At 43.7% G+C, this 13,886-nt stretch overlaps 1 protein-coding gene across 3 annotated transcripts in view; it reads left to right on the forward strand.

Moving 5' to 3' along the window:
• The first annotated feature begins 276 nt into the window (after positions 1 to 276).
• The window catches only part of PAK5 (p21 (RAC1) activated kinase 5), a 187,053-nt gene continuing 173,443 nt past the window's right edge, over positions 277 to 13,886 (forward strand). For all 3 annotated transcript variants that reach the window (XM_074949662.1, XM_074949660.1, XM_074949664.1), the window contains exon 1: positions 277 to 431. The gene's annotated coding sequence lies outside the window, so the exon portion shown is untranslated. The remainder of the gene's footprint in view (positions 432 to 13,886) is intronic.

Below are 13,886 nucleotides of genomic sequence, written 5' to 3' on the forward strand. Positions count from 1 at the left end.
AGGCAGATTTTGGCTGGCTGTAGCTGTGGGATGAGGGATTGTGCGGAGCTGTCGCATGGGATCCGATGCATGGGGCGGGGGGGCTGGGTTGTTCCGGCGCAGGAGAAGCCGCTAGATTTGGTCTCTGTGGAGGATGCACTTGGGGTATCACCATCCCCAGGCTCCGGCTCTTTCTTCCCCCTTCCTCAGCGCCGCACCCTCTAGGCAGCTGGGCGTCTCCGCTTCGACCAGGGCGAGGCGAGCTTGAGCTCCGCCAGTCACAGCCCGGATGTAGCAGCAGCCCGGTGCCGGCTCCCCCGCCCCCAGCAGCCGCCTGCCAGGGACACACGCCGCGAGCCCGGGCTCGCCGGAACATGGCGCTCGGGACGATGGAGCGGCGGGCGCGGGAGGCGACGCGTGCGGCCCGGGCTCGCCCGACAGCCGGCCACTAGGTAGGCGCGAGGCGGGGACGGGGCGGCCGGAGCCGCGCCGCAGGCTGGCCAGCGGGGCGTCAGCCCGGGTTTCCCGGGAGATGGGGGGGGGGCTCGGAAGAATCGACGCCTAGATGGGCAGGTAGAGCTCGAGACCGCTCCCTGCAGCGAGAGCGGCCTCCGCAGAGAGACAGCCCGGGGGCGGGGGGGGGTGCCACGGTTTGGCCCTCGGGGCTGTACAGAATCGTGCTTTTGCCTGACAGATTAGGAAAGGGAGCCCCCCCCCCCCCCCCGTGCCCGAGCCCTCGGTGTTCTACAGAATGCACCCTGGGGGGGGGGGGGTATTACATGTACAGATTTGCAATACTCATGCAGGTAGCTCTGTCCTGTCAATACCGGACACCTGGGGACGCAAGTAAGAAGCGGGGGTATCAATAGTAACCATGATGCTGCAGCAGTCTCATGGGCTGTATATATACAATGCCATTTAAAATACACAGGATTTTTTGTTTGTTTGTCCTCTTACTGCAAAAAACTCAGTGACCCTGTCGTTTTGGGCACTGGGTGGGGGGAACTGGGATGCTTTCTGTTCCCAACTCCGGTGAAACCATGTCCTGTCTCTCAGTCTGATGGGAAAACTTACTTGTGTATTCAAAACAACTTTTCCTTTTGGGGTTTACTTTGTGTGTGGGGAGGGTGGGGTTTTTTTTAACAGTGTCTACAGCTAACCATCTAAAACAATGGAATAATTAAGATATAGTCACTTAACTAGTGAACATGCATATATGTTCTTTGAAAGCTGGTGTATGTAGCTGAAAACACAACAGCAACACGGCTTTGCATTGGCCAGTGACATTAACATCATAGATGGATAGAAGATAAAATATTCTATAAAGTGTTATCTAGACATGCTTTCAATAAAAAGGGGAAGCATGAATCCTGAGATATTAAAAGGTCTGGCTGCTTAAAAAGAAGCAACCAACACGGTAAGCTTTGTCAAAGTGTGTTGTAAAGAAATACATTTTAACTGGAAGAATTAAATACTGTATAACAGCCCAATCTAAGACTAACACTTAGAGAGAGAGACAGTGCAGAGACAGGAAAGCTGGGCAAACTGCCAATAAAATCAATAGAAGATAATGCCAAGCCTCTTTGATAACACTGGCTTTAAAATCAAATCAAGCCCTCTCACGTCATTTATTTTTGTTTAATTGCTTTTATGAAAGGAGATGACTTTTTAATGTTTGCCACTTGTGCTGTATTTCTTCATGTCATACATGCGTGTCACTCAGTGTGATGGGGAGAGTTTTATATAGAGTGTTTTAAAAATATCCAAAGTTCCTTTGAATAATTTATCCCATGTGGGGGAAGAAACCCAAACCATTTCTACAAGGCCACTGACCTTGTGGTGGCATTAGAGAAGTATATGAGACATTTGACAATGTTGCTTGATGAAGAAAGTACTGGGGAAAGAAATCATTTCAAGCACTTCATAACCATGAGCTTTAAAAAGTAGAAGGAGGGTTTGGTTTGTGTGCCTGCATTTGAGGCATATGGAGAGGGAACCTGGGAGTGAGAAAGGGTTCTTAGGAAAGACCTGAATTAAACATGTTAGAAATGGTAGAAAATATTGAAATGTGCAGAAACAGAATAATTTAAAATATTTTGAGGAATGTTGACAAGAGTATCAGGGGCTATTTTGACAAATCTTTGAGGGAGGATTTTTAAAGTAATAGTTCGGTGCAAAATGTTTGTTTGGTTTGAATCATGGGCAAGATTTTCTCAAGTGGCTGTTGATTTTGGGGTGCCTCATCTTTTGGGAGCCAAACTTGATATTTAGGGGAAGGTGGCTCAGAACTCTCTGAACATCAGGCCCCTTTAAAGTGTCACCTGAAAAAGTGAGGCACCCAAAATCTTGAGTCACTTGAAAATCTGGGTCAATATACTTGCAGATACTCCGCTTTTGTCTTGCTGTGCAGACAAATATGGGTTTGGAAATTGTCTTCATGTATTTTAGGTATCCTTTTTTGTCTCATTAGCTTTGAGCATGAGAATCAAAAGCAAAAGTATCAGGCATGTATGGTAATTTGAAGGTTCTCAAACTTGTTCATAGGGTGGACCACACGTGAATTGTGAGATTTTTCTCATGAACCACCTCCTCTTCTATTCACAAATACACAGACCACCCTTCTTCCCAGTCATGGTCATATAACATCCCTGTGCTTACATGGAAAATTAATATATAGAAAGTATTTGGGGTGGCATTTTCCAAAGCACTCAGAGTTGGCCTAACTTTTCTCCCACTGATGTCCATGATAAAACTCCCGTTGATTTGAATAGGCCCAGAGTTAGGCCAACACTGAACACTTGTGAAAATCCCACCCTTAATTTTAGTTTCTTTTTCATGTGATTTAGCAGCTGGAAATAAGGAGGAGAACTAGCACTGTGTGAGCAGACAGATGTCCATGGCCCATTAATAGGCCCTCCCGGGACGCTGCAGGTGGGAATGAGCCTTCCAGCCTGGCAAGACCCACTCGTGCTAGTGGGGCTTGAGCAAGTACGCGAAAAATAGCTCATTCCCAGCTGTAGTGTAGACATACCCAATTAGGGAGCCACTGTGCCAAACTCTAGCTTTTTGCACAGCCATTACTGTAGTGTGAAACTTTTGTCAGTAACTGCCCAGGACAAGGGAAACATCACTGTGCCATCCTTGACTATCTGCATATCCTTGTTGGTGGAGCTGGTTGTGGGTGAGGATAACAGCTCGATGCATTTTGGTATCAGTGACAGATGTTCCATAGCATAGGAAATCCCTACACTGAGGTTAGGAAACTCAAGAACTCCCTATTGCAGGGTTGCCTCTCGTAGTGATAGGGGATTTAGAGCCCTAAAGGAGTGGATTTCCTGGGGTCCACTTGCATCTTGCCATGCCCGTGGAGGTACTAGCCCTGCACACAGCTGCCTTGTCCCCCACCCCATGGTAACATGGCTTGTGTGTTTCTACTGATTGGCCATGCTGCGCCAGAGGGAAAGGTGGACAAGTATCCAGGTGTATGTGCTTGGATGTCCACCACCTGTGGAGGAAAGCTTCATATTTTCCTGAGGTCACCCTGCAACCCGTGCAGAGCCCCAGCTGTGGTGGGCTCCAGAAGGCGGGTCCTAGGGAAGGCAGGGTGTGCTGCAGAGCTTCTTCCCCCAGTTCCATGCTCAGCTCATTGCTCCTGTTGTGACTCCCCTCTAGCTAAGATACTTGTGTGACCCATATTGCCAGAGCTTTGGTGCAGCTCCCAATCTTTATTGTATTTATTTCTTCACAACCCCCCTGTGAGGTATTATCCCCATTTCACAGATGAGGCACAAAGAAGCTAAGTGACTTGTCCAAGCTCACACAGGAAGTCTGTGGCAGAGCAGGGGATTGAACGTGGGTCTCCTAGTTCCCTAACCACTGGGCTGTCCTTCCTCTTTGCAGAAGGTTACAGTAATGTTTTTTTTTTTTTGTTCCTTAAATAGTTCTTAACTTCTGCATTGTTGTTCCGCAATGGGCTTTGTTCTGGCTTTCAAATTTGCAGTGGGCTTCCTAGGTGTGTGTTGTTTTGTTTTAGTTTCAGGAGCACTGGCCACTGTCACCACTGTGAAGATCCATGATTTGATGAATATTTATGTTTGGCTGAAACATCAGGATACCAGTGGCTAACCCTAATGAAAATCAGCATGGAAATACATATTGAGCAAGTTTCTTGCAAAGCATATTATTCTGCAACTATTATTTTGAGACTTCAGAAAAAATGCATTATTCATCCATCACAGGACTCACACTGCTGCTGTCATGTATTCTTTTTAGCATCAGTTTTAAATGAGTTCAGCCCTGATCCAGTGGTCCTTTATTCAGAGGAACTCCAAATTACTGAAGTTTTGCCTGTGAAAAGACATGGACGTAGACACTTTACCAGCAATATTCAATTTCAGTGAAGCTTGGTCCCATGTAAAAAGCTCTGATTCCCTTTTCCCCCTTTTGCTTTCTCTCGCTTGCTCTCACACACATACACTTGAAACTCAAGTTGACTCTGATGGAGTCTATTATCATTCATTTGAAGCTTTTACAATAGAGAATCCCAACTATTTGTCAAGAGTTTGGCATGTGCTTATTAAATCCATAAAGTGATGCTGTCGCGCGTTTTAGTCGGGTCTTTGTGCTTTTGATTTTTAATTTTTTTTAAACAAAATTTCAGACCATTGAGGGACACAAACAAGTATGCTGGCACACATTTTCTATGCATTTTTGGTTTAATGAGCAAACTGAGTGTGTTGGGTATAAATAAATGTACACTTCTAAGAGAGGAACTAGTATAGAAATCACCAAGACACACAATCCACACTTTCAGGATCCAACCTGGTGCTGTACGTGAATCCACAGAATGTCTTTGCAATGGTACCTGATTTGATTGCTGTTGAAATAATTGGAAGACTGTTAATTAACTAGGAGAACATAAAATCATGGAAACATAGCTATCTAAGCCTGGAAGGGACCTTGAGTGGTTATCTAGTCCAGGGATTCTCAACCAGGGGTCCGGGACCCTCTGGGGGGCTGTGAGCAGGTTTCAGGGGGTCTGCTAAGCAGGACCAGTGTTAGACTTGTTGGGGCCCAGGCAGAAAGCTGAAGTCCCACTACATGGGGCTGAAGTCAGGGGCCCTGAGCAACTTAGCTTCACAGTGCCCCCTGTAGCATGGGATCCTGGGCAATTGCCCTGCTCGCTACCCCTTAACGCCGGCCCTGGCTTTTATATGCAGAAAACCAGTTATTGTGGCACAGGTGGGCCGTGGAGTTTTTATAGCACGTTTGGGGGGCCTCAGAAAGAAAAAGGTTGAAAACCTTTGATCTAATCCATCTCCTTGTACTGAGACAGGATTGAGTATACCTAGACCCTCCCTGATAGGTGTTTGTCCAGCCGGTTCTTAAAAGCCTCCAATGATGGGGACTCTACAACCTCCACTGGTAATCTGTTCTAGTGCTTACCTATCCTTAGGGTTAGAGAGTCTTTCCTAACCCTAATCTGGATCCTCCTTGCTGCAGCCATTCTGGCCTGATTATTCTTTATATTGCATTAGGACCTAGAGCCCTCAACTGAGATCAGGGCCTCAGGGTGGTAAACGCTGTACAGATATTATAGTTAGAGAGAGTGCCTGCCCCCAAAGAGTTTATAATCTATGGCTTTGGCATGGTTAACTTTAAGGACATGAGTAGTTCCACTGAAGTGAGAATAGTCAAGGCAAGCAAAGGTTGGGAGGAGAAAGAAAGGTGAAATGTTCTGCTCAAGGTCATCCCGCAGTTCAGTGAGAGCCGTGAACAGACCGAGGTCTCCTGACTCCCATGCCAGTGCCCTGTTTACTGTGGGCTGCTTTCCCTACCCTCTCATTCCTCATCTAGATCAGCTAGCACAGCCCCTTCTACCTGCATCAGGGCATAACAGGATAGCATGGAGGTGAAGGTCATGATCCTGGTGAATAAAGATGCCAATTCTGAAAATAGTTTAAAACAAATAATCCCAGATACCAGAAATAGAGCTCAAAATTTTTTTTTTGAAAGATGTATTGTTCTCTGCTAGAGGCGGTTGTAAGGCGAGAGAACAAGTAAATAGAGAGGGAATAGTAAATCTTTATACACAGACAGTTGTGATCAAGGAAAGGTACCATGTAAACACCTATATTTCAGAAACCACAGTATGAATGCCCAGTTATCACATAATTTGACTTATGCTGCAGTTTTGGGTGTCACTTAACTCCATCCATTTTAAAGAGCTCATTGTTTCCATAGTAACTCATGTGCTTCAAAGGAGGAAGGGAGGAATCAGAGGTAGACAAGAGAGAGGATAAAAAAAGACATAAAAAGGTATGCTTGTGATGGGTTCTGTAAAGGTTTTATTGCCACATCCTATGTCTCATCTCATGTCTGATGAGGATAAATCATACATCTCAAACTTGCAGTGATATAAAATATATAGCATCCCACACCATTGCAAATTCACTATAGACTGCATATAGCTCTTTCACTTGACCCAGTCTATTAGTATTTTAAGGGGCTAATCCTGGGAGGTACCAAGCACCTTCAACTCCCTTTGATATTTAGTAGCAACTTGCAGATCAAAGTGATTATGCCTGTGATCCCAAATATCTGGAATAAAATAGCCATTCCATTTAAAACAGGCTTCCACATTTTCCAGCCTTTTCTCTGTTCAAATCTATTTATTCATGCACTTAAAAGAAATATATAAGGTAACATTATCAGTTCACTGTAACATATGATGTAGTATGTCAAAGGCCCTGAAGGTAAAAAGAACCAGATATAAGAGATGCAGTCCACACTTAGTAACAACAAAATGCTTAGACAGTGGAGGTCTGTAGCTCCAAATGTCCATGACCATGCTGTACAGCTGTATTCCAGGCATCTAAGAGTTCCACAGGATCATAACTGATCTGCTGCAGCAAGGTAAATCGCAGGCAACCAACCACATGACTGCTGCCAGTGCATGACTGGGCAGTGAACCCTCCTGACCTCTAGTCCAACCTTCCAAGCTCCATATGCAGGGACTTTCTCTTTGAGGCAGACGTATCCCCACTTAGGCCCTTGTTAATACAAATACTAAAATACAACCTTTTCCATTTCTCTTCTCGGATTCTCCCAGGGGAATCTTTTTGCTGTTGTTGGGCTGAGCTGTGCCTCCCCATCACCCTTACTATTGTTAAAAATGTTCTCATACTTCCTACTGAAAGCAATAGAGGGTCTGGCTACACTTGCATGTTAAGCTGTTTGGACCAGTGCCTAGAGCACATCACTGGGAGCTAGGAGATATGTGGTTCTATTCCTGACTCTCCCACTCACTTCCTATGTGATTGTGGACATGCTACTTCACCTTCCTGTACTGCAGTTTCCTTGTCTGTAAAATATTAAATTGCACACTGCTTGCAAAGTGTCTTTAGAAATGATCACATGGGGCATGGTAGTACCATGATACAAAATCTACAGGAATGACAGAGAAGGTCGTGCTGGTGGGGGAATGGCACTGTATGTGAAAGAAAGCATAGAGTCAAATATAGTAAAAATCTTAAATGAATCAAACTGTACCATAGACTCTCTAGGCTCAGGGATAGAAATTCCATTCTTGAATAATAAGCCTATAGCAGCATGGATATACTACTGATTACCTGACCAGGATGGTGACCGTGATTGTGAAATGCTCAGAGATGTTAGGATACAAAAACAAAAACAAAACAATAAAACTGGGGAATTTCAACCATCCCATTACTGACTGGGAACATGTCACGTCAGGACTGGATGCAGATATAAAATTTTAGACATCATTAAAGATTGCTTCTTGGAGCAGCTACACCTGGAGCCCACCAGAGGACAGGCTATTTTTGATTTAGTCTAAGTGGTGCACAGCATCTGATCCAAGAGGTGAATATAGCTGAACTGCTTGGTAATAGGCACCATAATGTAATTAAATGTAACATCCCTGTATGGGGGAGTATCCCAAAGAAACCCACCACAGTAGCATTTAACTTCAAAAAGGGGAACTACACAACATTTAGGAAGCTAGTTAAATTGAAATTAAAAGGACCAGTCAAAAGAGTGAAATGCCTGCAAGCTGCCTGGAAACTTTTTGAAACACCATAATACCTCTAAATAAAAAAAACCCCAAAACAATCAGAGGGCCAAAAATGCTACATAAACTAAAAAAAAAAAAAGAGTAAAAGATGCAAGTAGAAACAAAAAGACATCCTTTAAAAATAGGAAGCCAACTCCTACTGAGAAAAATAGAAAGGAGCATAAACTCTGGCAAGTCAATTGTAAAAGTATAATTAGGCAGGCCAAAAAAGAACCAGATATAAGAGATGCATTTGAAGACATAAAAGACACAAAAACGAACAGCATTTTTATTAAATACATCAGAAGCAGAATGCCTACCAAACAATCAGAGGGGCCAATGGATGATCTAGGTGCTAAAGTAGCACTCAGTGAAGACAAGACCATTGCAGAGAAGCTATATGAATTCTTTGCATCAGTCTTCAAAGCAGAGGGTGTGAGGGAGATTCCCACACCTTGAGCCATTCTATTTAGGCGATAAATCTGAGCAACTGTTCCTGACTGAGGTGTCAGTAGAGGAGATTTTGGAACAAATTGATAAATTAAGCAGTAATAATAATAAAGATGGTATCCGCCCAATGTTCTGAAGGAACTCAAATATGAAATTGCAGAACTGTGAACTGTGGTATGTAACCTACCGCTTAAATCGCCCTCTGTACCAGATGACTACAGGGTAGCTAATGTGACACCAATTTTTAAAAAAGGCTCCATAGGCAATCCTGGTAATTACTGGCTGGCAAGCCGAACTTTGGTACCAGGCAAATTGGTAAAGAACAGAATTATCAGATACATAGATGAACACTGTGGGTTGCAGAAGAGTCAACACAGCTCTTATGCCTCACCAATCTATTAGAATTCTTTGCGGGGGGCCTACAAATATGTGGACACAGGTGAGCCAGTGGATATAGTGTACTTGGACTTTCAGAAAGTGGTCCCATGGAGTATAGTTATTTCAAAGCAGAGGCTAAGCCACCTGAGGAGTATGCCAGTAGTTACTGAGCAGGAGCTTCTGCTCCTGTTGGGAAGGGGATGTGCCATTACTACTAAAGCTCAGCGCGAGGTTGACTTCAAAACAAAAAGTAACTTATGTGAACCGAGTTATTTCCTTTTACTCTATTTGCTACCAAAACATTTAATTTGGAAAAAAAAACAAACATCTGTTTACTATTCTGTGAACTCAGCTACTTAGTTATGTGCAAGAGAGAGATGCTCAAAGGACCTGATCCAGGAGCAACATATAAGGAGTACACTGCAGTCTGTAAGTGCGCGAGTCTAAGGGAGACTTACACTGATGTCACTTACATGCTGAGGGGGCCTAAAGTAGGTGTTAAATACACTAATACATATTCCCCTCTGAATGTCAGGGAATGCCCGGCTAAATGCCCTTTTCTGATAATGGGGGTTTATGTGCATTGATATTCCCATATGTCACATAGTAGCTTGAAATGTAGCAGACTGAAGTGACAGTGCTCTCCCTGGTATTGTATTATGGCTTCCCAGCACATAAAATATATGGCCTATAATGATGTGTTTGGGGGGGTGGGATGTTGGTTGCCATTTAATAGCCTTCTGTCGTTGCCATGGAGTGATATTACTTATCATGGTCAAAGTGTGAGCTAATGGGCATAACTGAAGCAAGTTCTTACTCTGTACCCTGTAATTTTTAGGAGGCTAAATTAGGGATTGAAAATAAGCAGAAAAGAAAACCAACTTCAAAAATACTTTGTTCAGTTGTCTACTGTTCCGTTATCATGCCTGTCCCAAAGGAAGGCCCAAGAAAGGCCAAATCCGACTTTATGTCAATGGGAGATTTTCCCTGGGGAAGGCTAGAAGGATCGGGCCCTTATACTGCACAACTCTGAGACCCAAATTGCAAATACACAATGGTGCTTAAGTCAAAGCAGGGGGCTGCAGTAGACACTCAAAAAGGCAGGACAGGGAAAGCACACACAAAACACATGCGTTGGGTGCTATGAGGGATCTATTTTGGATACATCTCCAAAGGTAAGACAAAATCCGGGAAAAGCTACATTCACGTGGAAATGTGAGTAGCGTTCCTGGGGCAGAAGATTCATGGTCCCATTAGATAGACAGGGAGAAAGAGAGAGGGAGAGCTGATTTTCAGGGGCAGGAAGCTTTGGCTTTGAAAAAGTTTGTTTTCCTGGTTTTTTTGCATTACCTTGGAGATATAGAAGAAATAAATCTCTTGTTATAAGAGACTGGGTATGTGAGTTATCCATTCTGTGTCTGTGCTTTCCTTGTCCTATTCTCTTTGAGGATCAATTATTACAGCTGTCAGAATTCACACTGAAAATAAGCAGGGCTTTTCTAGTGTTTACAAAATGCTCCTTAGACTTCTACACAATATAAATAATTTAAATGTTTATGCAGAGCATTACCAGCTGAGAAATAACTTATGATCACTTGAGAGACCAACACCCTTTTGGGGGGGGGAAAGAGTGACAGGTGCTGGGGGAAAAGGCTCAGCTCAGAGTCAAGTTGGGTTGAGGCCAGACACTCTTTTATTTTAGGTTCACCCTTTCAATCGCAGTCCACTCCTTGGCCCAGTCTAGCTTTAGCCATCACAGCCGTCTACCTCTGGCACTGTAAGTGGCAGGCAAGAAGCCCTTTCTCAGGTTAAGACTGCTGCTGCTGCTGAAGAAATCAGTGAGCCGGGGGAAATGCATCAGTTGGCTCTCTTTCCTCTAGCTGGAACAGGCTTCATCATTTTGTATTTTGTTGGCACTCGCTAATTCAAATGGAGATATTTTCTGGGCTATATGCAGCAGACATTTATAGGGATGGGTCCAGTCCTGAGTTGGCCTGGCTTCTGCTATGGTAAACCAGGGTTCCTGGTGGCAGAAAGTTAACCTGGAGATGTTCACAAGTTCTCTTTCACTGGGAGTGTCCACAGGGCAGCACTGGCTGAGGTGACGGTATGGACCAGGTGGCTGAAGATTTGCTATTCTAGGGCTTCCCCTGGACAGATTCCACTGGTTGGGCTGTACCGTGGCATAGGCTGAAGCTTAAAGCTTCCTTGCCCAAGCAGAGCCCTTGAGGGAAGGGAGCAGGGCAAACTACTCCTGCCTTCCTGGGGGTGAATCCCTTCTGGGCAGTCTGAGCCTCCCTGCATTAGCAGAGGCTAATTAACCCCATAGGGAGTTTGTCTTTGTGTAACGCACTGGAGAGCCTGTTTCAGGTCTCTCTGTGCCACATTGCGGGGGGTAGCAGTTGTTGCAGCCCGCAGCTAGAGCTTATGCATTTGGCTCTGGAGGTCACCCATTCAGTACTCAGCGTGTCAGCCAGGATGGCGGTTGTCACGTTTGCATGGTACCATACAGATTTATGGTCCAAATCCTGGCTGAGAAGGTTTGTACACCCACACCTGTGTAACTGCACTCACGCCTGTTGTGATATTGGGTCACATAGCAGAGGATGGCCCTGATATCTCTGACTTCCCCTGGAAACTTGCAGAAATTGCTATACAGGCCTTCCGCAACAGGTACCATCAAAGGGAAGCATAATGGGACAAGGCCTATGGCTCAAGGGACCTGGCCCATTTGTTTACACATGGACACTTCCTGATCCAACAAGATCCTCAGTGTACAGCTCCCATACAAATTCATCCCATCCTAAGGGCATATCCTGCGTCCCTTAGCCACCGCACAGATAGATTTCCTAGCAACATTGATAGGAGTTTTGCCTGAGTGAGAACTTTAGAATTTAAGCCCTTATCCAATGTTCATTAAAGTCAATAGGAGTTTTTGCATTGATTTCCAAGAGTATTGGATCTGTCCCTTAGCCCTTTAGGAATAGATTGTGCAATGGACATTTAACTGGGATGTGGGGGAACATGAATAACACTTTTATGTTTGAGGGAACCTTATGTCTGTTTCACAGCACCTGGAGGCATTTGCTCCATAGTTTTTTGCAGTATAAATTTTTTGGACCACATCCTGAAGTCTTTATTCAAGACAAAACTTGAGGTTTGACTGAGTAAGGACTTGCAGATTTTGCCAGTAGTATTTTTGTATCCCAGCGTACACTTCTCTTACCTTCTGTTTGCATCATTATTTGACATCCCTCTTTTATTGGTGTATGTGTGTCTTGCTATTATACTTTTGCTTTAGCTTCCAATTATATATAAGAAAGGAAAATATTCTGCTACCCTGATTTAGCTTGAAATTAAACTGAAAGTAGTTTGCACATATGGAATTGTTATTTAGTGGAAAAATTGGTGATACCTGCCAACTAAAGCTTTCTTAGAGAGAAGTATTTTTATATGTTATACTGTCAAATTGCCATTCAAAACAAAGATTGGATAATGCATTGTATCATAGATGCAGTTCCCTTCTTTAATTGTTATGCAGTCAACTCATTCAGTGAACCTATCTACTCAAAATTTGCCTTTAACAGTTCGCTCTTTCATCCATTCTTATTATATATGATCATTTCAGTAGCTTTTGTAAACCTCTGATAAAGTACAATTGGTTAATTTCATATTCTGGAAGAACAGAACTTTAAACCAAGACTAGCTTTGAAAAGTCTTTTCTGCAACATCTTCTCAATTCTCTTCCCTGCCACTCAGCAATGCGCCTAACTGCAGTTGTTCTTCCTAGTTCACTAGCAATATATGTTAACTTCCTCATTATTACTTTGTTAACACATGTGAATTCTTGGGCGGGAGTCACATTTGAAATGTCTTCTAAGAATACAAGACGTTTCTACACCCATTACCATGGCTCACTCTTTCCAGTGGAGTGGGTGATGTATGTTTTCTTTTATCTTCTTTGTAATGAAATTGTAATCAGAATTCTTGGATTAAAATCCAGGAGCATGAATGGAAGGGAAAGTGTATAAGGAGTTTGGGGTTGGAATAGTGGAACAACAATGGGCAGGCATTTGGTTCGTGATAATGTAGGTGGTAGCAGTTACTCAATATGCTATAGACAGAGATCCTGGTCCTGCTTCCAAACACATTGCTTTACAGCTTGAAAAAACAGCTACTAGGTAAAATCCTGGTTCCACCGAAGTGAATGGAAGTTTTGCTAATGAATTTAATGGGGTCAGGATTTCACCCACAACATTTAAGCATTTAAGGGCTTACGTTAATGACAGTAGCTAGTCTTACCAACCCCAAACTTTCAAAAATTGGGAGTCTGGTCCCAAAGTATCATGAGACTGGCTTAAAAGTCATGAGATTTAAAAAAAAAAATTTTCAGGCCTTTTTATGTGCCTTCAAGCTTTTGAACCTTTATAGTGCACTTGGGTCACTTGCCAAGCTTTTCTCTGCACCTTTGTGGCCAAGAATCCTTTTTTTAAAAAAGCAAAGCAGAGATTCTCATCTGATCAGTTGAGGTTTTAGGTAAAGCATCAAGTATCTGAAGACTTATGATTAAAATCACAAAAGTTGTCAACAATGAGTAGCTGACTTTCCGTGGTCCTCAGCAAGGTGTGCTATGTATTTTACTTGTTACAGGAGAATCCCTATTTTATGAACTAATTGGGGATTGAAGAGTTCCTAAAAATCAAAAAGTTGATAAAACTGGACATTTTGAAATGACATAAATCTGGTACATAAGTTGCGATGTGGTGCACTGAATTGCTTTCTTGCCCTTCAAACCAGTTCAAACCACTTTTGGGACGTGAGGAGATATCAACTTGATCTTCATCAGCTTCACTTTTATTTTGTGATCCTCCCCCATCCCGAGGGAAAAAATTGTTCAGCACCAGAACCGTGGTAGAAGTGGAGAGCCATGAGGCCACCCCCTCCCCGTGGTCCTGCCCCTGCTCCTCCTCTTCTCCTTGAGGCCCCACCCCCTCCTTAGCCCCAC

Source organism: Natator depressus, chromosome 3, assembly GCF_965152275.1.
Source record: "Natator depressus isolate rNatDep1 chromosome 3, rNatDep2.hap1, whole genome shotgun sequence".
In the NCBI taxonomy this organism is placed as follows: domain Eukaryota; kingdom Metazoa; phylum Chordata; order Testudines; family Cheloniidae; genus Natator; species Natator depressus.